This window comes from Siphateles boraxobius, unplaced genomic scaffold (assembly GCF_051911475.1).
Source record: "Siphateles boraxobius isolate OS27281-9 unplaced genomic scaffold, OSU_SipBor_1 17, whole genome shotgun sequence".
NCBI lineage: Eukaryota > Metazoa > Chordata > Actinopteri > Cypriniformes > Leuciscidae > Siphateles > Siphateles boraxobius.
In genome coordinates, this window is record NW_027508777.1 from 4,191,148 (window position 1) to 4,216,117 (window position 24,970).

The 24,970-nt window shown below is 39.4% G+C and overlaps 1 protein-coding gene across 6 annotated transcripts in view; it reads right to left on the bottom strand.

The window, feature by feature from the left end:
* LOC143740254 (MSL complex subunit 3-like) overlaps positions 1–24,970 on the bottom strand; it is a 272,665-nt gene that overhangs the window by 226,495 nt on the left and 21,200 nt on the right. The window lies entirely within an intron of this gene.

Genomic DNA, 24,970 nt, shown 5'->3' on the forward strand with positions numbered 1-24,970 from the left:
TTAAGCTGCAGCAGTCAGGTGGTACAAGTCAGCGATCTTGTGTGATTGTTTCTTCAACGTTCATTATTGTTGTAATGTTATGTGCTTTGAGACTTGAGGCATCGCTTGGCATTTAAAGACATTCTTAACTCTATTGGAGTTAGACAAAACTTGTCAGGACCTACTCATTGTCATAATCAAACTCTAGATTTAATATTATCACATGGAATCAATGTTGATGCCGTTGAAATTCTGCAGCAGAGCGATGACATCTCAGATCACTATATGGTCTTGTGTAAACTTAATTTAGCCAAGGCTGCAAAGCCGACTCCGTGTTACAAATATGTTAGACCTATCACTTCTGCCATTAAAGATTGCTATATAAATAATCTTCCTGATCATTGCGACAGAAACATTTACCTCTCTCTTTTCCAGCACTTTAGACACAGTTGCTCCTTTGCGCTTAAAGATTAAAGAAAATATTCCGTCATGGTACAACGAGCACACTCAGGCCCTTAAGAGAGCAGCCAGAAAAATGGAGCAGAACTGGAAGAAAACAAAACTAGAGGTAATTCGCATTTAATGGAAAGAGAGCACGATTGTATACAGAGAGGCCTTAAAAACTGATAGATCTGCTTATTTTTCAACCCTTTTAGAAGAAAATAAACAAAACCTGAGGTATTTATTTGAAACCGTGGCTAAACTAACAAAAAATAAAGCTTCACGCCGAGATGTTTCCAAGCAGCACAGCAGTAATGACTTTATGAACTTTTTTACTTACAAGATTGATAATATCAGGAAGAAAATTATAACTATGCAACAGTCTACTACAGAATCGCATCAGACAGTGCAGTGTAGTCTCACTGACGAAAAATTTGATTCATTCAATGCTATAGGTGAAGATGAATTTTATAAACTCGTTAAATCTAAATCGACAACGTGTATGTTAGACCCTATACCGACTAAGCTATTGAAAGAAATGCTTCCAGGTCATAGATCCTCTTCTTAATATCATTAATTCATCTTTGTCATTAGGATACATACCAAAAACTTTTAAGCTGGCTATGATTAAACCGCTTGTTAGAAAAACACAACTTGATCCTACAGAATTAGTCAATTACAGGCCGATCTCGAATCTACCTTTTCTGTCAAAGATACTAGAAAAGGCAGTATCTTCACAACTATGTACCTTTTTTAGAAAGAAATGGTATCTGTGAGAATTTTCAATCAGGATTTAGACCGTATCATAGGACTGAGACAGCTCTCATTAGAGTCACAAATGATTTGCTCTTATCATCCGATCGTGGTTGTATCTCTCTATTAGTGCTATTCGATCTTAGTGCTGCATTTGACACCATCGACCACAACATTCTTTTAAATAGACTCGAAAATTATGTTGGCATTAGTGGAATTAGACTAGCATGGTTTATATCATACTTATCTGATCGTTATCAGTTTGTAGCAGTAAATGAAGAGATGTCTTATCTGTCAAAAGTTCAGTGTGGTGTACCACAAGGCTCAGTACTAGGACCGTTGCTGTTCACTCTGTACTTGCTACCCTTAGGAGATATCATTAGGAAGCATGGCATTAGTTTTCACTGTTATGCTTATGATATTCAGTTCTATATTTCTTCACGCCCTGACGAAACTTACCAATTCACAAAATTAATAGAATGCATAGCAGATATAAAAAAAACTGGATAACTAGCAATTTCCAACTACTTAATTATGAAAAAACAGATTCTAATATATTGGACAAAAACTTCCTCACGTAATAACCAGAATACTGTCTAACACTTGATGGCTGCTCTGTCAAGTCCTCGTCGTCGGTTAGGAACCTGGGTGTGCTCTTTGATACCAATCTTTCATTTGAAAGTCTCGTGTCTAGTATCTGTAAAACTGCATGTTTTCATCTTAAAAATATATCTAAATGACGTCATATGCTCTCAATGAAAAATGCAGAACAATTGGTTCATGTGTTTATGACATCAAGGCTAGATTATTGTAATGCTCTACTGGGTGGTTGCCCTGCACGTTTAATACATAAACTACAGCTGGTCCAAAATGCAGCCGCTAGAGCTCTTAACAGAACCAGAAAGTATGACCATATTAGGGCTGTAGCTATCGATTATTTTAGTAATCGGACGGGTATTCTACTGATTAGTCCATCGATTAATCGAGTAATCGGATAAAAAAATTGTGGTACTAAAAATAGATCCAAGTGAACAACAGCCTTTGAAATGACTTAAAAATACAAATAGGTAACACTTTACAATATGGTTCATAAGTTAACATTAGTGACCTACCTTAGTTAACATACTAAGAATGAACAATACTTCTACAGCATTTATTAATCTTAGTTAATATTAATTTCAACATATACTAATACATTATTTAAAGGGGTCATATAATGGTACATGCACTTTTAAAAGTTGATTGTACTGCAATGTGTGTTGGCAGTGCCTGTACATAACCATCATTTAATGATAAAAATCCATCCAGTGTTTTTGTTTTAATCTCCTTCTCCTTATATGTATTTCCCTGTCTCAAATCGAGCCGTTTCACAGTGTGACGTCACACGGCGCATGACCCCACGGTTGTTGATTGACAGCAGTGGCTGAGTTTTGTTTACGATGGGAATATTCCCCACGATCAACGTAAATGCGTTCATGTTTGCACGAATCATCTCTCACCAAACTGCTTTTTAAACGAGGGTTAGTATAAAGCTGGTTTTGCTAAGAAGCTGCTCCTGAAAAAGGAATCGGTAACAACTATTCGTGTTCTTGCCGCACCTCCTGAAGTAGTGAGTATAACGTTTTATTAACCTTTTACTTTACACATTAATCATTGAAAATCGCTTGCACGCTTCACGATGAATGCGGCTTATGTTTACACTCAGGGTACATTACGGCATGTATTCTATGTAACGTTAAGATGTTCTCAATATAATTCATAATCCCACGTTTATAATGAACAACGCGTTATGATTATTGTTTTAATAAAAACTGTATACGCAGGTGTTACAGTTAGGGGTGTGACGATAACCGCATCACCGCAATATCGCGTTAATGAGATGCCTACAGCGGTGTGAGGTCATCACCGCACTTTTTTTTTTTTGCTGCTGAAAGTTACAGGAGTGCATATGGTGTGTGATATGAACTATAAACACATTAATATTTGCTTATAATGTACTGTATTCCGCGAGTCCTATGTTCAAGGGATTCTTGGAGAGAAAAAAAACGCTTCCAGCACAAGGGAGGGACAGTCCATTAAACATATGGGGGATTTATTTTTGTGTGCCTGATTATTATTAATTAAGTATTAGGTTTCAGTACTTGTTATTAGTGCTGGGCGGTAAACCGGTTCAAACCGAAAACCGGTTTATATTTGCGTCACAATATTGATTTTGAATAAACCGCCATACCGGTGTATTTAATTACACAACGTTCGGAACGAACGTTACGCTGCGCGACACTGTTTCAGACGGTCCCTTTACAATGTTGCACTTCTAAGCAGCAACGAGTGAGGGTAAACAAACAGCAGTGGTCTGTTATGTTACATGGACGATGGATGCTGATTGCATTATTGTAGCGCGAAAGTACATTAATATAATGCACGAGCGCGAATCTCTCTGCTCGCGTGCGGAATATAATGTGCCGCGCTCTCAGATACACGCTGCTCTTGTTAAAATAGGTCGATTTTCTCTGGGCTCTTAAAACGTGTTCAGTGCAATCGCGAATATCTCCTCTTCCCCAGCTAACAATTTTAAGTTATAAGAACGTTATAAAAACGTTAACGTTATTTCAGAATGTTCTAGGGATATTCAAAATGTCCAATTTTTTAGACGTTGTATTAACGTTATTTCTTGGTTATAACATCATTCAAACGTCATTAGAACGCAGCCTACAATTCTCCTGGATTATAAACGTTGTATTAACGTTATTTCCTGGTTATAAGAACGTTATTAGAATGTTAAGAAATAACAATTTTAGGTTATACTGAGCTCTATTCTATTCTACAATATTCACTAATGACAGTAAAATAGACCATCCTAAGTCAATTTACTGCCGTAATTCCTCTCTCAACCAGTAGAAAATGCTTTGAACACCTGATTATGCATGAAAAAAAACCCCGTCATAAACCGGAAAACCGGCATAATTTTGGAAAAAACCGTGATATAAATTTTTGGTCAAACCGCCCAGCACTGCTTGTGATGTTTACAGATAATGTTCAATTCAATACACACAAACACAGGCATAAAAGACAAAAGCATAACGTAAACAGTTGGAGTTAAATTTTAATTGCAAATAGCAAAAGTTCTTTTATGTGGTATAGGCAATAACAGTTGACGGCGCTAGCTGAATGACATTATTCAAAAAATGGCCACGAATCTAGTGTCTAAGCCAAATACTGTGTCGCCTATTTGGGCACATTCTGGTTTTTAGGCAGGTGTATTACCACAGACAATGGGGCAAATATTGTGGCTGCGGTGCGAAAACTTGGCTGGAAATGGCTAAATTGCTTTGGCCATAATCTGCATTTAGCCGTCACCAATGCAATGAAGACAGAAAAGGACCGCACTGCCCGAGCCATGGGTGTGTGCAGAACATTGGTGACGACTTTCTCGCAGAGCTGGCAATAGGAGAGAAAGCTGCAGAAAGAACAAGTCAAGCTCAACCTGCCCCAACATTGCTTAGTTCTGGTGAGTTGTGCTAAACTTCGATTCTTATTTCTTTAGACGTTGTTTTTCAGGTAACAGTCCGTGGATATAAACGCACTCGTCCAAACGCAACTTGTTAAAACTTTGAATAATTTATTTTACAAAAAAATGGCTTGCAAACGATGACAAAACCTGTTCCATAATTCCTATTAAACTCAAAAGATATCGAAAAAAACAAAGTTATATAAATAAATGTTATTTCATATTATTGTTAATATGTTTAAGATGTAGGCTAATAATTAGATTTTTTCAAAGCGAATACGAAACGAAATAACGAAATCTAAAATCCTGTAAATAACTGGGCAAAACTTATGGAAACGCCAATCAATGCTCTGAATTTCTGCTGCCCATTTTCATGATCAAGATAAGATAAGATTTTCTTGATCCCGAGCTGGAGAAATTCGCTTGTTATAGCAGCTCCAGATACGGAGCCCTGCACATGGTGCAGGAAAAAAAAAGTAGGCTAAATTGTGCACACGATTTAGGCTACTAATTTGTTCCCTCGATTTATAAAGCATGCGCACAATTTACTATTTCATTCCCTCGACTTGCTAAACCGTCCACACGATTTACTAATTTGTTCCCTCCATTTATAAATCGTGCGTACGATTTAGCCTAGTTTTTTCCTGCATGTAATGTGCGGGGCTCCGTAAGACAAAACACAACAGATGGCAAAAATACACATTAAATAAAAAAAAATTAAGAAATGGAAAATAAGAAAAAGAGCATCATATATAGGCCTAGGATACAAAATACAGATTGATGTGAACATTGCAATGGTCGCGAAAAGAAGGTAGAGGCATTTTATAAATAAATACATTTTATTGCACAGGACAAAAAACATAGCCTAATGGGATTACAATTGTGTTTTGAATGTATTCACAGGATTGTCCTACCAGGTGGGGCACTAAGCAGAAAATGGTTGCGCGCGTTCTCGAGCAAGTCCAAGCCATTAGGAGGGTGTTGATGGATGACCGGCGCAGCCAACATTTGATACCGACGTGGCAGGACATCGAAGTCCTCAAATCCGTTAATGCAGCGCTGAAGAAGGTCGCGGATTTTACATATGCGCTGTCTTCCGAAGAAGACAGTTACAGCGTCCTCTGTTAAACCAGTCCTACAGTTATTAACTGAGGATATTTTGCTCCCAACCGACAAAGACATGGAGTTGACGCGCAACCTGAAAATAAAAATGGTTGGAGTCTTGAAAGACAAATATAGTGCACCTGCAACACAGCAACTATTGGCAAGGCCTCATTCATTGACCCAAGATACAAGGACATCAACCCCGGAGATGACGTTAAAGATGCGCTCCTGGATGAGATGCTGGCAATGCCTGAAGGTGCCATGAGTGCCCCTCTGCGGCTGGAGAGGGAGAAGGAGGGCCATCATCTTCTCCTCCAAAAAAAAAATGAATCTTGCGGATCTGCTTGGAAAGAGAAAAGCACAATCCTCCAATCCGGTCCCAAAAAGAATCCGTGCAGACACTGAAGTCGCAAGATATTTGCAGGATGAAGCCCTCGATCTGCACTCTGATCCGCTTGCCTGGTGGCGGAATAATAAGGCTCGATTCCCTCTTGTGTCGAAACTTGCCAGAAAATATATGACTATATGCGCTACGAGCACTCCCTCGGAGCGTGTATTCAGTGCGGCTGGCAACATTGTCACTCCGTTAAGATCCTCGCTGAAACCAGACAAAGTTAACATGCTGGTTTTCCTGTCACGAAACCTGAAGACCGAAAAATAAAGCAGCAGGACTTGACGTTTCACTTAAGCGGGCCAACAGCCGACTATTGCTCTTTTATTTTGCACTTTAAAAAAGGTTGTTTATGTTTAGCCCAATTAATAGTTAATTATTAATATTTACAATTTAATACAAATGTTAATTAGCTGTTAATAATAAAGAAAACTGCTCTATAATTATTAAAAAATGTTGTTTAAGATTAGCCTAATTAAGTTAATTATTAATATTTACAATTTAATATAAATGTTCATTTGTTTTTTGTTAATAAAGAATACAGCTTTATAATTATTAATTTCCATTGTCATTTACAAGCTACATGTGTTCTTGATCGCGTCTGGCGTGTGCGACATGGTCGCGGGTTTTTTTTGTGTGGGGGGGGTTGTCGGTTAACCGCCAAACCGCGATATTTGTTGATTCTTCACCGCGGTAAGAAAAAATTCCATACCGTCACAGCCCTAGTTACAGTTAACGTGCTAACACTAAGTAAAACATAAAACATTTTCATACTGCACTAAACATAAACATACAACACATTCTTGGGTATCCTTCAACTACTGCTAGAATCATTACTGAGATGACAGGACATGTTTCAGTCACAATAGTTGTACCGAACACTATTCATTCATTTTCATTTAGCTGACGCTTTTATCCAAAGCGACTTACAATTGCTATATATGTCAGAGGTCGCACGCCTCTGGAGCAACTAGGGGTTAAGTGTCTTGCTCAGGGACACATTGGTGTCTCACAGTGGATTCGAACCCAGGTCTCTCACACCAAAGGCATGTGTCTTATCCACTGCGCCATCACCACCCACTAAGATCAGTTACGCATCACTGACAAGCCTACATTTACCATAAAAAAAAGTTTTTCAACATAAATCTGTCTACGAACTAACCTATACAGTTAACACGGCGTTTGTATCCCACTACTCTACCCTGACAGTATATACAAAAATAGATCAAAGTGACATTACGTTAACCAACCATTCAGAAATGTCCTGTTCGAGCCTTAATGGTCAAACTTCTTCGGGGCATCATGTTCCGGGTCCGACTCCCGTTCAAATTGGTATGGCAACACTACAGATGTGTCCTCAGAGACTCCCTCTGCCATTCTTTCGGCAAAATATACCATCAACTGTTGTCAAGGCAACACTCAACGTGCGTTGTGTCAAAAACGCCCCAAAAAACAGAGGGGCGGAGTCAGCAAGCTCATTATCATTTAAAGGCACATCCACTGAAACGGCGTGCTGAAAACAGAGCTGTTTTTGAGCAGGTAAAATTAGTGTTTTCTTAAAATACTAATGAGAATTTTTAATAAAAGTATATTACAAAGTTTTCATTTAGACCCTAAAGATTCATATTAACTTGTACAAAAATGGCATTATATGACCCCTTTAAATCAAAGGTTGTATTTGTTAACTTTAATGTACTGTGAACTAACATGAACAAAAAATGAAACTAACATTAACAAAGATTATTAAATACAGTTACAAATTGTTCATTGTTAGTTCATTGTTGGTTAATACAATTAACTAATGAACCTTATTGTAAACTGTTAGCTGAATATATAATAACAAGCAATAATTATTTGTTGAAATAAAGTATCACGGTAATCATATGGGTTTTATTGAACAACGCTATTAAAATGCACCATGTAAAATAAATGATATAAACTAATATAAACATAACTTATGTACATTACGTAAAAACAAATGTCCGCAGAGCGCCAATGGCTTGGTTACACGAAGGCATTATCCAATCCTTGTTTAATAACAATAACAATAGCAATAACAACAGTAAGATGGCGCCGCGGATGGCTGCCTCGGTGTGGAGCTCTCCAGCTATTGTGTTGTTTTTGTTCGTTTGTTCTGCGTTTAGTCACTCTTTTCCTATCAGTTTCACCAAAGACGAACTACTGGACATTAGGAACCACACACCAGAAACCTTTTCTACAGCTTTTGATTATTCGGACGTTTTGCTGGACATTCTCGTCGGAGGGGCAGCGGTGTTGTTCAAACGCGCGTTCAGACGCAAACGCGGGAAGCGAGCCGGGGCGCTGGTTAAACTCCGCGAGCGCGGCCTGCGCACTGCACTCCCCAGTATTCATCTCGCGAATCTCCGATCCCTTCCTAACAAAACGGATGAACTACTTCTCCTCACCCACACTAACAATGATTTTTTAAACTCTGCTGCTTTGTGCTTCACTGAAACCTGGCTGAGTGAAGCCATACCGGACAACACAATACATCTGCCGGGCTTCCAGCTGTTCCGAGCGGATCGCATCGCGGAGCTAACGGGGAAAACGAGAGGTGGTGGATTGTGTTTCTACATTAACGAAAGTTGGTGTTCAGATGTAACAACACTGAAGAAGATGTGCTCTCCTAATTTAGAGGCACATTTCATAAACTGTAAACCCTTCTTCTCGCCTCGGGAATTTTCCTCTTTCATTCTCGTGAATGTTTACATCCCTCCAGACGCGTGCGTGAGCGCGGCGCTACAACAGCTGGCTGAACAAATATCTGAAACGGAACAAAGGTACCCAGACTCTCTTTTAATCATTCTTGGGGATTTTAACAAAGCAAATCTTTCCCGTAAACTACCAAAATACAGACAGCACGTTACATGTCCCACCAGAGACAGTAATACTCTGGACCACTGTTACACCACAATAAGAAATGCGTATCACTCCGTCCCACGGGCAGCTTTGGGGCTCTCTGATCACTGTTTGGTTCATCTCATACCGACCTACAGGCAGAAACTGAAATCAGCTAAACCTGGAATAAGGACTGTAAAAAGATGGACTAATGAAGCAGAGCAGAATCTACAGGCCTGCTTTGATTGCACTGATTGGACTGTTTTTGAAGCTGCTACCAATGATCTGGATGAGCTCACAGATACTGTAACATCATATATAAGTTTCTGTGAGGATACATGCATTCCTACCAGGACATTCTTATCATTCACTAATGATAAACCATGGTTTACTGGGAAACTCAAACACCTTCGTCATGCCAAAGAGGATGCTTACAGAAGTGGGGATAAAATCTTGTATAACCAGGCCAGAAACAGATTGACAAAGGAGATCAGAGTTGCTAAAAGGAACTACTCTGATAAACTGAAAAAACAGTTTTCATCCAACGACCCATCATCAGTCTGGAATGGCCTGAGGAACATCACCAACTACAAGTCACCATCCCCTCGATCTGTGGACAATCAACACCTGGCTGACGATTTAAATTCATTTTACTGCCGGTTTGAAAAGCCCTCATTCACACCACACACCCGGTCTGATCTGCACTTCACACATTCATCATCACCTCCTGCACTCCAATTATCACTCCCCCCTCCTGCCATCCAACCTGAGCTTAAGGTCTGTGTGGAGGACGTGAGCCGAGTCTTCAAGAAACAGAAGACTAGGAAAGCCTCAGGCCCAGACGGCATCTCATCTGCTTGTTTAAAAGCCTGCGCTGACCAACTGGCCCCGGTCTTCACGCAGATCTTCAACAGATCATTGGAGCAGTGTGAAGTTCCCTGCTGCTTCAAACGCTCCACTATCATTCCTGTCCCCAAAAAACCCAAAATCACTGGACTTAATGACTACAGACCTGTCGCTCTCACGTCTGTGGTCATGAAGTCGTTTGAAAGACTGGTGCTGGCCCACCTGAAGGACATCACTGGACCCCTGCTGGATCCCTTTCAGTTTGCTTACAGAGCAAACAGGTCTGTGGATGATGCAGTCAACATGGGACTGCATTATATCCTGCAACATCTCGACAGACCAGGGACTTATGCAAGGATCCTCTTTGTGGACTTCAGTTCGGCCTTCAATACCATCATGCCTGGTCTTCTCACAGCCAAACTGACCCAGCTCTCCATACCATCCTCGATCTGTCAGTGGATAACCAGCTTACTGACGGACCGGCAGCAGCGATTGAGACTGGGGAAACACACATCCAAGACACTCACAATCAGCACCGGAGCCCCCCAAGGGTGCGTTCTCTCCCCACTGCTCTTCTCCCTGTACACTAATGACTGCACTTCTAAAGACCCCACTGTCAAGCTCCTGAAATTTGCAGACGACACCACTGTCATCGGTCTCATCCAAAACGGTGACGAGTCTGCTTACAGACTGGAGGTTGAACAGCTGGCTGTTTGGTGCAGTTATAACAACCTTGAGCTGAACACGCTCAAAACAGTGGAGATGATCGTGGACTTCAGGAGGAACAGCTCAGCACTCCCCCCACTCACCATCATGAACAGCACTGTGGAAGCAGTGGAGTCATTCAGGTTCCTGGGCACTATCATCTCTCAGGACCTGAAGTGGGACAATCACATTGACTCCACTGTGAAAAAGGCCCAGCAGAGACTGTACTTCCTTCGCCAGCTGAGGAAGTTCAACCTGCCACAGGATCTGCTGATTCAGTTCTACTCAGCCGTCATTGAGTCTGTCTTGTGCGCTTCCATCACTGTCTGGTTTGGTTCAGCTACCAAATCAGACATCAGGAGACTACAACGGACAGTCCGGACTGCGGAGAGGATCATTGGTGCCCCCCTGCCAAACCTCCAGGACCTGTACTCTTCCAGAGTGAGGAAGAGAGCAGGTAAAATCATCACAGACTCCACTCACCCTGGACACCACCTGTTCGAACTGTTACCGTCAAGACGGAGACTCAGATCACTGGCCACAAGAACATCTCGGCACAGGAACAGTTTCTTCCCACAGGCCATTTCCCTCCTGAACAGTTAACACTCCTCCCAAGGCATATGCCTGTAAGTGCAATACTCCCACTGTTTAGAGCAATATCCTACAACTCAGGTGATACTTATATGTAGATTTATTTATTTATAATATTCAAAACACTGTAAATAGGTTCATAATCTGTAAATCTGAAAATGTCTATTCTGACTAAACCCAACTGTGATAGTTTTATTCTCATATATTTTTATTTTTATTTTTTATTCTTATAATTTGTAGTATTATGTTTCATGTTGTATTTGTATTTGTATATGTCCAGTGGAAGCCTCAGTACCAAAACAAATTCCTTGTGTGTGCAAGCACACTTGGCAATAAAGCTCTTTCTGATTCTGATTCTGATTCTGATTAATATTGTCCAAACAAAATTTAATTAACATGTAAACTTAATCTTTAATATTTGGTCACTTCTGTATGATCGAAATGCAACAGTTGCTGTAATTTCTTGAACAAGAACATGTGCACGTCAACTCAGTGCAAGGGTTAAACTTTTAACCCTTTTTGTTGAGTTATATTGTTGCAGCTAGCGTTGCATTCAGAAGAAAAGAGTGGACGTGGAGATGAATCATCTTTAGCCGTTCATGGCATATTTATTCTCAGCAGTAGACACATCGGTCTCACGGTCGGACAACATAAAGTTATATTTTTCTTAACTACGGTAAATCAACATGGACAAACAATGATGCAAACGAGTCCTCCATAGCCTGCACTTTAGCGCCCTCTTGTGGCATAAACATATGCACAACACAGAACAGTACAGCATTACATTACACAATATACAACTGAGGACATAATGAACATACTTTAACACCCCCACTTGTACTCAGGTTGCTATACTCTAAGCAGCAAAAAAAAAAAATTCAGAATGAATGTGGACCTTTGTCATACACATATCAATCTCCAAAAAGAGCACCTGCAAACCTCTTTTACAGTTTTTTTGCAGTTTTTTTTGTTGCAGTTTTTACCTGCAAAAACTTATTTACAGGTTTGGTCATTACATCAGCAATCATGTTATCAGTAGAACAATACATCAAAGTCACTCTTCCCTCATTCACAGTAGATCTGATAAAGTGATACTTTATGTCGATATGTTTACATCTCCGTCTGTTTACAGGGTTTTTGGCGAGAGCGATTGTTCCCTGATTGTCCTCATGTACTATAGTTGGTGCGTACTTGTTATCTATACATCCCATTAACTGCTCAAGGTATAGACACTCCTGTATGGTTGAAGCCAGTGCCATATATTCTGCCTCGCATGTTGACAACGCAAGAGTAGGCTGCTTCCTAGTCTTCCACGAGACCAGGGAGCTGTTCTGACTAAGGCTCACACAGTATCCCGTTGTACTGCGTCTGTCACTGGTATCAGCCGCCCAGTCGGCATCACTGTAGGCCTGTATGCCTAGCTTTTCACTGTCATTTCTCCTAAAACATAACCCTTTCTCTGCTGTACCTTTGAGATAACGAAGGGCGTGCTTCACAGTGACCCACTGCTCCTCCGTAGGTTCAGCAAAATACTGCGATAGCCTGCTCACCACAAAGCTCAAATCTGGTCTGGTGCAAGTAGTCAGGTATACAGTATAAGACTTCCCACAGCCTCCCTGTACATCCTGACATCTTCCATCTTTACTGCATCCTCAGTATACTCTAGCTTTTGCTCACAGGGTGTTTCTCTGGTCCTACAGTCTTGGATATTAAAAGACTCTAGTATCTTGTTAGTGTACCTTTCCTGTGACATCTTTACACATCCCTCTGACTGACCGAAATCGATACCCAGAAAATGCTTGAGTTTGCCCAGATCTTTCATTTTAAACTTTTCTGCAAGCATCTCTTTCACCTTTTTCAAGCTCTCTTTATTGCTTGCTGCAATGATCAAGTCATCGACCCATATGATCATGATCTCCTCCCCTTCTTTTGACTCTTTTGGCATAAACGCAGTGATCGGCTTGGTTTTGTGTGAACCCGTCCTCAGTTAGACAATAGTGCAAAACTCTATTCCAATTTCGCCCAGATTGTTTAAGGCCATAAAGTGATTTCTCCAGCTTATAAACTATACCCTCTTTCTCTCGATAACCCTCTGGTGGATTGATGTAGATATCAGTCTATGGGAGCGTGCAAGAACGCTGTTTTCACGTCCATTTGGTGTAGGAGTAAATTCTCCTGTGCTGCTTTCTATAACACCACCCTTACACTTGTCAAATCTGCTGTGGGTGAAAACGTCTCCCCATAGTCTACTCCAATTCTCTGGCTGTAGCCCTTAGCCACAAACCGTGCTTTGCATTTGTCTTTTCCATCTACATCAGTCTTGATAGAGTAAACCCATCTACCCCCCACTGTTTTCTTGCCTATTGGCAGTGTTGTCGGGGTAAAGGTTTTGTTCTTCTCGTTTAAGGATTGAATTTCCTCATCCATGGCTTTTATCCATTCTTTTGAGTTATCTGACTCCCTCAAAAGTCTGTGGAATGCCACACACCGCTCTGCAGCAGTAGTCTACCGTGATATGAACCTCATCACTATCACTTTCTTCAGTTACGAAGTCATCTAAGTAGCTCGTGTTTTTCTTTCTCTAGTTGGATACCTCTTACTCTCGGGTTCACCACTTGTCACACACTGTTGTATTTGATTACTGTCACTATTACTCGTTACTGCACCTGGACTATCACTATGTACACTTCTACTCCGTACACTTGGCTCGGGAGCATTTTCTGTACTACTAACCTGTGTGGTCTCACTAGTACTGGGTCTCACAGTGTCATAGCCTTCGCTTGGATCTGGTTCACCTGTCTGTGTCTGTTTTTCCACAGCTGCTTGCTCACAAACTTCACTAGCCTGTGTTTCTGTACTTTGTTCGTATCTGGATGATACACCAAATACCCCGGGCTGTTTTTGTCATAACCTACAAAACGTCCCTGGTCACATCTGGAATCAAGTTTTCCCTTGTCCTGTTTGTATGTGTAGCAGACAGACCCAAACTTGTGCATCTTAGATACATTAGGCTTCTTGCCAGTCAGCAACTCATAAGGAGTCCACCCTGTACGCCTGTTAAAACACCTGTTGCGTATCATTGCTGCTGTTTGTACCGCGTAGTTCCATAACTGCTTCGGTAGCACACTTTCAACTATCATGCACCTACCCATCTCAAAAAGAGTACGCCAACCCCTTTCTGCAGTTCCGTTCTGGTGTGGGGAATACGGAGCTGACGTTTCATGTCTGATCTTGTTTTCCCTCAACAGTGCTTGAAAATCACCGCACATAAACTCTGTTCCGTTATCGGATCTGATGCACCTCACTTTCCCGTAAGGGGATACATCTGCTAGGAACTTTTCAGTAGCCTGTACTGCGTCACTTTTCTTCTTTAGAAAATATACAAACACAGCGCTGGAGTAATCGTCAGTAAACGACTGCACATATTTGTAACCATCTATCGACTCTGTGGCTACTGGACCTGCGAGGTCTGTGTGTACCATCTGTAAGGGAGCCTTTGCTCTGGTATCAGGGTCCCTATTTCTGGTTAGGGTTAGGGACATTAACAACTTCATAGTTACAGTGGCCTAATATCTCGTGCCATGTTTGTATGTCGTGACAAGCATTACACTTATCATTAGACTCAGCTTCAGTATGCAAATAATACAGCCTACCATATACGTGAATGTTAAATCTGGTACTGTCTCTGGTTATCAGGGCGTCTTTATCTTCTTTAAAGACAACCGTAGCCCCACATGTGGTGGCTGCCTTCACTGAGAAGATACTCTGGGGGTACGACGGTACGAACAAAGTGTCTTTCAGCACCCCTTTGCGTCGCTGTCCTCTGCTGTCAATGAGGGAAACCTCAGCATTTCCCCTTCGCTGAGCGATCCCGCAGCATCGGGTGCCGTCTGCCAGCTCAACACTGTGTGTTTCTGGCATGAATGCGCAGTCGAAGCTCTTGAACATGGTTATGTCCGTGATGATATGAGAGGTAGCCCCCGTGTCCACCATCAGACCCCTCCCCTGGATGCTACATACCGGCTGCCGCTGGATACTGGTCCCTCCGTCTCTCATCTTGAACACGTAGTCCTCTGCTTCTTCTGAGGCTTTACTCGCACCATCCTTTTTGTCCTTACGCCTACATGTGGCGTCTTTATGTGTGTCACTTCTGCAGAAACTGCACAATGTTTTCTGTCGACATCCTTTCGCTCTGTGCCCTTTGGTGCCACACTTGAAGCACACCATCTCTGTGTCGTCCTTGATCCAGCCACGTGCGTTCGTCTTGGCGGGCCGCCGTCCGGCTTTCGTTTGAGTCTTCATCACACTGTCGCTCGACTCAGCTGCTTTTATCTTCTCTGTCTCTTCAAAATTACGTAGCTTAGTCTTGAATTCTGCAAACGTGATTTTATCGTCCGTGTGAGCCACGTGTATTGTGAAATGGTTTAAAACTTTCAGGCAATCCCTTTAATACCATAGCCACTTGCAGTCCGTCTCCTAACGTTTCATCCGCGTTCCGCAGCGCTGTGATGGCGGTTTCTGCTCTGATAATATAGTCCATTACACTTTCATCGTTTGTCTTCAGAAGCAATGTCAACGTGGTGTACAGGTTGATTATACGGGGCTTTCCCTTCCCTGCATAATACTCTCTCAATATTCTCAGAGCTTTTCTTCCATCGTTGGGCGCATCCCTCATAACTAATGAGAGGCTTTTGTCGTCTCGTAGTAAAATCAACTCTGCATATGCGTCAGCGTTATTCTCCGCATCTGCTGCCGTCTCGGCTTCTGACTCCGGTTCTTTAAGCACCGTGTTCTTTAGCCCTGATAAATGAAAATGTCCCAACATTTTGGTCTCCCAAAGCTCATACTTATTCTCATCTCCCTCGAACGTCAATCCAGGCAACCTGCACGTCCTTCGTTGTTCCGCCATGTTAGCTTCCTATTTTCTTAACCAGCAGCCCGTTAGCACACGGTCTGTTGCGACTTTCTAAACGGTGGAAAACGACAAACTTATCTTCCGAACGACTCCTGGGCCCATAACCTGTCGAGTTATATTGTTGCAGCTAGCATTGCATTCAGAAGAAAAGAGTGGACGTGGAGATGAATCATCTTTAGCCGTTCATGGCATATTTATTCTCAGCTGTAGACACATCAGTCTCACGGTCAGACAGCATAAAGTTATATTTTTCTTAACTACGGTAAATCAACATGGACAAACATAATGATGCAAACGCGTCCTCCATAGCCTGCACTTTAGCGCCCTCTTGTGGCATAAACATATGCACAACACAGAACAGTACAGCATTACATTACACAATATACAACTGAGGACATAATGAACATACTTTAACACTTTTCCTCATTTTGAAATTGCTATGAACAATGCGCATATATTTCAGAAAGGTATTTATGTATCCTCCTGTGTTGGCATTGAATTATATATGAGTTGCGTTACGAATTTTGTGAAACGGCGCACACTTCGTGCAGATGAAAGTTATAAGCAGACAAAGAGAATACGAAATAAGGGGGGCGAGGCCATTTTATATTGCGTTGGAGAAGAGTTATTGTGGTATATGAGTGTTGTTGCCGCCGCAATGTCGTTGAAACGCTGTTATTTTCATCAGTGCCCGGACTGCAGGTCCACTTTGTTCAGCCTTCCTAGGGTCGCGGGAGTTAGGGATCAATGGTTAATTATTACCCAAATCTGGCTCTCTGTGCTGCACATTTTACGGAGGAAAGCTTCCACAATCTTGGCGATCGAGTTCAATGCAGGATTCGCACAACGGCTTGTGCTGAAAGATGGAGCAGTTCCAACTTTAAGAACATAAGCTGTTGTTTACCGGCCACAATCTGTAAGTGTGATTTATTTTTCGTCGATGTGTTTTCCTGTAATAGTTCGTATTGTTAATTGTACGATTTAGCAAGGAAGTAAACAAAGGACAACGCTGTTTGGCTCTGCAAACCAGCTTGTTAAATGCTCATTCATACTTAACGTTATCCGACAAACACCTAACGTTACAAACTTTTTTTAAATCTCAACAGCGAACTTGGAATTAGAGTAAATTATTCTTTGATTAGAGCTTTTATGTTTTGTTTATCGCTTGTTTATCTACAGGCATGCTAAACATGGTTCTGTGTTTGATTTGGCTACTGTAGTAAATCCAATGTTTAGTGTTCGTTTTGGGTTAATAGTTCTGTCGATAGATATTTGGCTACAATCGTCCTAAAAATACAAAAGTAACCATGCCATACTGTCAGTAACGATCACTATCAGAGTTGGGTATAACGCGTTACAAAGTAACGTTACTGTATTCTAATTACTTTTCGTGGTAACGCAGTAATGTAACCCATTACATTTTAAATTTATGTAATTTGATTACAGTTACTGATGTCAATAAAATTAAGTTACTTGCGTTACAAATGTATTGTTAAGAAAAAAATATTTAGTAAAATGCCTTTCTAATCACGTTTGGCCGGCTGCGTCAGCATGCGCTTTAATGAATTTCCGGAGAACGCGCTTCATGAGGCACACACACACACACACACACACACGCAGCGCTACACGGTTTGGAGCACAGTCTGGCCGTTCCCCAATAGTAGCCTAGTGGCCTAATAGTAGTAACAATTAAACGAAATATGGTATAAAGTACAACTCTGCCTCTTTTCGTCAACAATAGAGGGAATGCATGTGACGTCACCGTTGGCCGGAGTTACTGCAGTTACGCCCACAAGTGGCAAAAAGACTGAGCGGCAGCATTGGTTTTCAGTGTGAATGCTGCGGAAAAACACACAAAACGCGTCTAAAACGGGAAAGAGCTTTGAGACTGACTGTACAACTAGATTTGACAAGAAATATGAGGAATATTTTTACAGACTACCTAAAGCTACAGAACAGAGAAGCAAATAGATCGCTGCAATTCATAGAAACAACTGGACTCCAGGCAGCGAAAGGTGGATTTGCAGTTATCATTTTTGTGTCAATATGCTGAATTTAGTGGTAAAATCATTCTCTATATATTGTATTGTTATATATTGCAATGACAACTCAATCAAATATTTACCACTGTATATTCTGTATAATTTGACATTTTTAAATAAACACTGACAAAAAACTATACAAGTTTTAAGTCTCTAGACGATATGATGATATATATATAACATTGATAAGTGATCACCTGGATTTAGACCTGCCTATTTTGTATTTATATAAAGCATTCACAGGCAAATTTGCTGTATGTATTTCCCTGGTGTCGAAATCAGGCACATATAAATGTCAGGAAACACGATTCCTGGCTGCATGTTAATATCCATGGATCACTGGATCTTTAGTAAGTTGTAAGGAAAACTATATTGAGTCCAATCTTTAGTTTAAACTGATAATCGTTTGTCAGGGTTCGTACAGACTCTGTCAAATGATATTCCAGGACTTTCAAGGACTTTTCAAGCACTACTTTGTTGGATTTCAAGGACTTCTATCAGCACAACATCAAACAATATCTTTATTATTATTTTTATTTATTTCATTTTATTTTTTTACTCAAATTAAATATATATGGTATCTTATGTTTCACTTCATAGAGGTCAATCCATTGACCAGCGTTGTCAGGCATGGGAAATCCCCTTAACCATTGAAAGGATATTGAAACTGATTTTTTTCCCCATTATGATTGACCTGAAGAATGAAACTTGTATTATATACTTATCATATACTTAATATCATGCTCATAGCCATGAGAAAAAAACTCTATATCTCAGATGGGCTGCAGTTTTGATTTAGCGTGAAACAATTGTATTTTTTCAATAAAAAAAAAACACAATATTTTGAATTAGTGTTGCACGATACCACTTTTTGCAGAACAATATACCGATACCGTAACCGATCCCTGAATTTTCACTGCATTTGTAATTTTTAGATGTATTAGTAGATAAACCAAAAGAATATAAATCATATTAGTTGGCTTAATTTGTTCATCAAATATATATTTCTTTCAATTATTTTCATGGTTAATTTAGCCTGCTAAAATGCATTGTATGAGCTTCTGTTACTGTACATTCTATTGCTCTATCATATTTTATCTTTCATTGAATAGCACAGCACATATTTAGAGCAGCTCCAGCAGGGCTCAGTGCTGAAGATTGGGTCAGTGGTACAAATGTTTAGACACCAGTAAAATTTCAATTATTTAATCCAATTTCGATACTACAACAAAAACTGCCAGCCTAACTAATGTGAATTTTAAACATTATTAAAGGTAAGCAGTCAGCAACAAGATAAAAATGAATAATCAACTTACAAATGAAATAAACAGTGTTTTTAGAGTTTTTCGGGTAGATCTAACGGGTACAGAAATTTGAATAAAGTAATCAAATGTGAAAAAATTGCATATTCATAACTGGATAAATTAAATATAGATGGATATTTTTGTAAAGTTGAAAAGGGTAGACTATTTAGTCAAGAGCAGTGAGTAATTTATTTGTCCATTGTTTGATTAACATTAAAACAGCAGTGGGTTTGTTAAACTGCTGCCCCTTTAAAGCCCAATTTATACTTCTGCGTCGAATCAGACCGAACGCACGGACCCCATTTGAACACTGTCTACATTCATTTGAGATATAACTGACTTTGTTTACTATAGGATACTCGCCAAGATGGGTGTTTTTACAAAATTTTATGTGAATTCGTCCGTACAAGCGCAAGACGTGAAAGACAATTTAATTCAGTATTCGCGCGTGGAGACGCTGTTTTGCGGGGCGCGCTTTGGATGTTTGCGATCATGGAACTTCTTATCTGCAAACGTCCAGTAATAATGTAGGGAATCACTCGTTATACATAAATCAGGTAATAGTTCATGTTTTACTTAACTTACTGAATGTTTTGCTGAATGAACGATCAGCAATCAAGAGCATTTGATTCACTCTGAGATACACTGCATGTGTGCCGCTGCGCGCTCAATCCACTGCGCGGTTTTCTCTGATCAGCTCGCGCACCACAGCGGTTACTATACACACGCTGCCTGGTAGGCCTATCGGTTGTTGGTATCGGAGCATTTTTACGAGTACATGAGCTCGGTATCGGTGCATCCCTATTTTTAATAATTCAAGCACCTTTCAAGTACCTCTTCAAAAATATGTCTGTTTTCAAGGGTTTTCCAGGACTTAAATTTCAAAAAGATAAATTCAAGTACTTTAAGCACTTTAAGCACCTTGTACGAACCCTGGTTTGTTTTACTTGCGTTTTCGCAGTTTCCCCTATTAAATCCAGTCACGCAGCAGCTCTTCTGCCACTCAGTCCGGCTGAGGGGGCGTGTTCCGGCGGGAAAGTGACGTTAATGCATTCCCTCTATAAAACAAAATATGTTATAAAACACAACTCTGCCTCTTTTCATTTAAAAAAATCGTAAACTTATGCTAATGGCCACACAAATGTGCGCATACATTGATTATCTTCACTGCATATATGTATAACAACACGATATATAAAACACAACCCTGCTTCTTTTTGTTTTCATTTTAAAAATATGAAACATTATTGATCATTAAAACTGACATTTAACAGAGACAGACTTGTCATTTTATTTTATTATACATGTACATACAGTGAAGATAATGTATAGTAAAATAAATATAAAAAATATTCTATATATTTTAAAATATATAAAATAAAATTACACAACCCTGTTTTTTTTTTGTTAAATGTCAGTTTTAATGCTCAATAATATCCAGTATAAAAGTATAAGTAGCCTAAAAGGTATAAGAAGCTGTACAATTAGAAATAAAGCAAACAGTTCAGTCAAACATAAGTCAGCTCTCTAATAGGCTACAAAGTTAAAGTCACCTCTCGATGCATCCTGGGTAAAAGGGGCGGATCAGGAACACATCAGTGGTCTTGAACTGGACTTGGCTAGATGTGAACTTTGAATTGGAACAGTACTTGGGCAGCGACTGATGACATTTCACAAGTCCACAAGAATATATTGAGAAACAGCCCTCTCTTCTGTCTCGCATGCGCGCTCTTTCTCGCTCGCTCTAGATTCCGGGAGATTTGAACTAATTTGCGGGCATCAGGGAGCCGCTATCAACATGCAGGAGACTCCCGGAACTTCTAGGAGACTTGGGATGTCTGTATTCTGCAATATTAAATTACGGAAAGAACTGAGTTTCACTTACTTTGTAGTGTATTCTTGTAGTTTTAATAGGTTTTCAAAGTAACTTGAAAGTAAAGTAATTAGTAATCTGATTATTTTTTACATGCAGTAATCAGTAATGTAATCAAATTACAATTTTAAAGTAGTAATTAGTAATTTGTAGTGGATTACTTTTTTTGAGTAACTTACCCAACACTGATCGCTATAGATCCGCAGTCTTTACTAAAAAAAAATCCCTTTGAGGACTGTACTATAATTTGTTAGAAGGATTATATGAAATTCTTTTTTATGAAGCTTCTTTTTTTGTAATACTATAATTATTAGTACAATTATATAACAGCATATCTAAAATGTAATGAGACAACAAAAAACAAACCTTTCTGAAATCTCGTTTAACAGCCGTTCTTGAACAGGTTCTGCTCGATCATCTTCACTAATATTCTCTGGGTCCGATTCGGGCTCAAATTGGTATGATTTATTGACGCCATCGTTTATAATACACCAAAGCACAAACTGGCTACCGGTAAAGGTACGGGGCGTGACGTTTCCGGAAAACGTGCACTAGTCGGTTAGCGAATCACAACACACTGGGTCAGCTAACCAATCTGAGCCCATTGCGTATTTTTGAGGGACTGGCTTCATAGAACCCGGAAACCATCAGACCGTTTTTACAAGGAGGGACAGAGCAGTGTAGAATAAAGGTAAAATATATGAAAAATAATGCAATTTTTTAAAAAAACGAAGCATGAACACATGTTACAGTGCACCCCACAAATACAATCAAGCCTTTGAAAAAATGTGTTTTACCACCCCTTTAAATACCGCTAAAAAAGATGACATACTTTTACAAATGTGTAATTATCTTAAAACTATTAATGATAGAGAGGTGCGGTCTTTTTTGCCATCTTCCTCAGATTTCGCTGAAAACAGTGATAACAAACTTACCCGGCTTGTCGACACACTTCCTTCTTGCGCAATATGAGCAACTATCGCCCTATATCGATTTTACCGGTTTTATCAAGAATAATTGAACAAGTAGTAGTAGTGCAACTGGTGGACCATTTAGAAGCCAGACAGCTCCTCCATTGTCACCAGTTTGGGTTTAGACCAGGTTACTCGACAGAAATAGAAAACTGCTGTTTAATTGAAAATGTAAAAAAGTCCCTAGACAAAGGTAATGTAGTAGGAGCCGTATTTATCGACCTTATAAAAGCATTCGATACGGTCAATCATAGTTTGCTTTTATCCAAAATGTTAAATTTTAATTTTTCAAATGAGGCAGTGTTGTGGTTTAGATCTTATCTCCAGTCTGGAGTGCAGTGTGTTAAAGTTGATCAAAGGGTATCTGCACTTTCAAACATAAAAATGAGCATTCAACAGGGCTCTATACTTCACCCTTTGCTGTGTAGTCTCTTTATAAATGACTTACCTCTGCACTGCTCAGGTGCCAGATGTCAGCTCTATGCCGATGATGCAGTTCTTTTATGTACCCGAGAAGTCACCTGAGCAGGCTGCAGCTGTACTGTCCACTAGTATGTCTGACATTCAACAGTAGCTCATTCAAAATCAGTTAGTTTTAAATTTCTCAAAAACAGTTTCCATGTGTTTTTCCATTAAAAAATGGATATAAAAAGGAAGATTTAATATTAAGTTACAAAATAAATAAATTCATCCAGTTACAGAATTTAAATATTTAGGATTAGTTTTAGATCCTCAACTTAAATTTGAAAAACATATAAAGAAAATCCTTAATACATTACAAAGTAATCTCAATTGTTTTAAACTAATTAGAAGCTACATACCAAGTCAGGCAGCCCTGCTGTACATGCATGCTATGATATTTTCTCATATATCATATTGCATGACAACATGGGCACAAGCCGCTCCCACAGCAATCAAACGTATAGGTTCTTTATATAATCGAGCAATAAAACTTTTGGATAAAAAACCATTATGTTATCATCATTGCAGCATCTTTAAGAAATATAATTTAATGAATTTTGATAGCTTTAGCAATTTTTCCTTTCTTAAACTAATTTATAAGTGCATGAATCATTTAGCACCTGAGCCACTAAGTACATTTATTGAGAGACAGGACAACATCCGAGTCACTAGGAGCTCCACAAATCATGACTGTAAAATAGCATACTGCAGGACCAGCTTTGGACAGACGACCTTCTCTGTGAAGAGTTCTACACTCTGGAACTCATTACCTTTTGAAATCAAGACTGTGCCTGACTTTAAGATGTTCACTTCCAGGCTTAAAAACTGGTTAAAAATAAACCAAAAGTGTACTCATTTTTAATTATTATAAAAGTTGTATATGATATGCATGTATGTTTAGATTATTATTATTATTTTTTTAAATTTTTTTATTGAAGTAGTTAATCATGTAAATTTTATTGTGTATAAAAGCCCTTCCAGGGACAGGAGTTGAAAATTAGCAATAGCTATAAACTTTATGTGCAACACATCAGTGACATGCTTGGTTTTGACACTATGTTTGTTTGCATTGTCCCGGTCAAATAAATAAATGAAATGAAATACCACTACGTCAAAAGCCAAATAAATCGATGTTGTTTGGCAGATTCACGAGCAACAACCAATGGAAAAATTGCCGATGGAGGAATATTTTTCCTACCCAATCAGAGGAAGGTTACCATGACGTATTCTAGCAAATCGGAGGACTCTGTAGCCTTGCACGGGGTGGTACTATATACTATTACGCAAACAGCGTTGAGTGGCAGAAACGACAGAAAGCGAACGGATGCGTCGTGTAAACAAGGCTTTACTGAGCGAGAGCGCACAGAGATATGAGAGAGAGACAGAACAATTATAATATATATATATACACATACAATTATAGCATTATTTTTTGTTTTAGCACTTCTATGATGGCAAGCAGGAAACGATTTACGGTGGAACAAGCTCTGGAACAATTACTGGAGTGTGACGAGGAGAAAGCATTGCTTAGAAAATTCTAAGCATTCCTAAGAAAAATGCCGAGGACTATTTGTAAATAAAGTTAAATTTTTCATTATTCTTTACACATTTTATTTAACAATTACACATGTCTGTCAAGCAAAGGCTTTTACAAATATATTTTTTGTTCAAAAACTGTTCACTATGTTGTGTGATGTGTGATTTTCAGAAATAAATGCCAAAAATCGAATTTCCGTTTGTGAAATTCTCTAGTCTATTGTACATTTTCACTCATACTTCCTTTATAAACATATTACATGCGTGCTTATGTTAGCTTAGGGTCTTTTGAATCCATAGATACCAAACACATAGTGTTCCATCTCCATTACATATAGTTTATAAGCCCAAATGTAAAAATGGAGAAAACAGACCAAAAAGAGCTTAGTCCCCAGAGGGTTAATTTCCTATTATCAGTGTAAAGCTGCTTTGAAACAGTCCATATTGTTAAAAGCACTATATAAATGAAGGTGACTGGACATCTTATTGTTCATCATGTACACAAACAACTGTGTAAGTACCTTTTTTCAAGAAGATACTAAATTTAATTTGCAGATGATACTGCATTAGTTAGTCTCCTCCAGGGGGATGAGGACAGTCATGGACATGTTTTGAATTAATTTATTTCTTGGTGTGACATGTCAAATCTTAAGCTAAATATTTTAAAAACTAAGGCGACGTTTAAAAAAA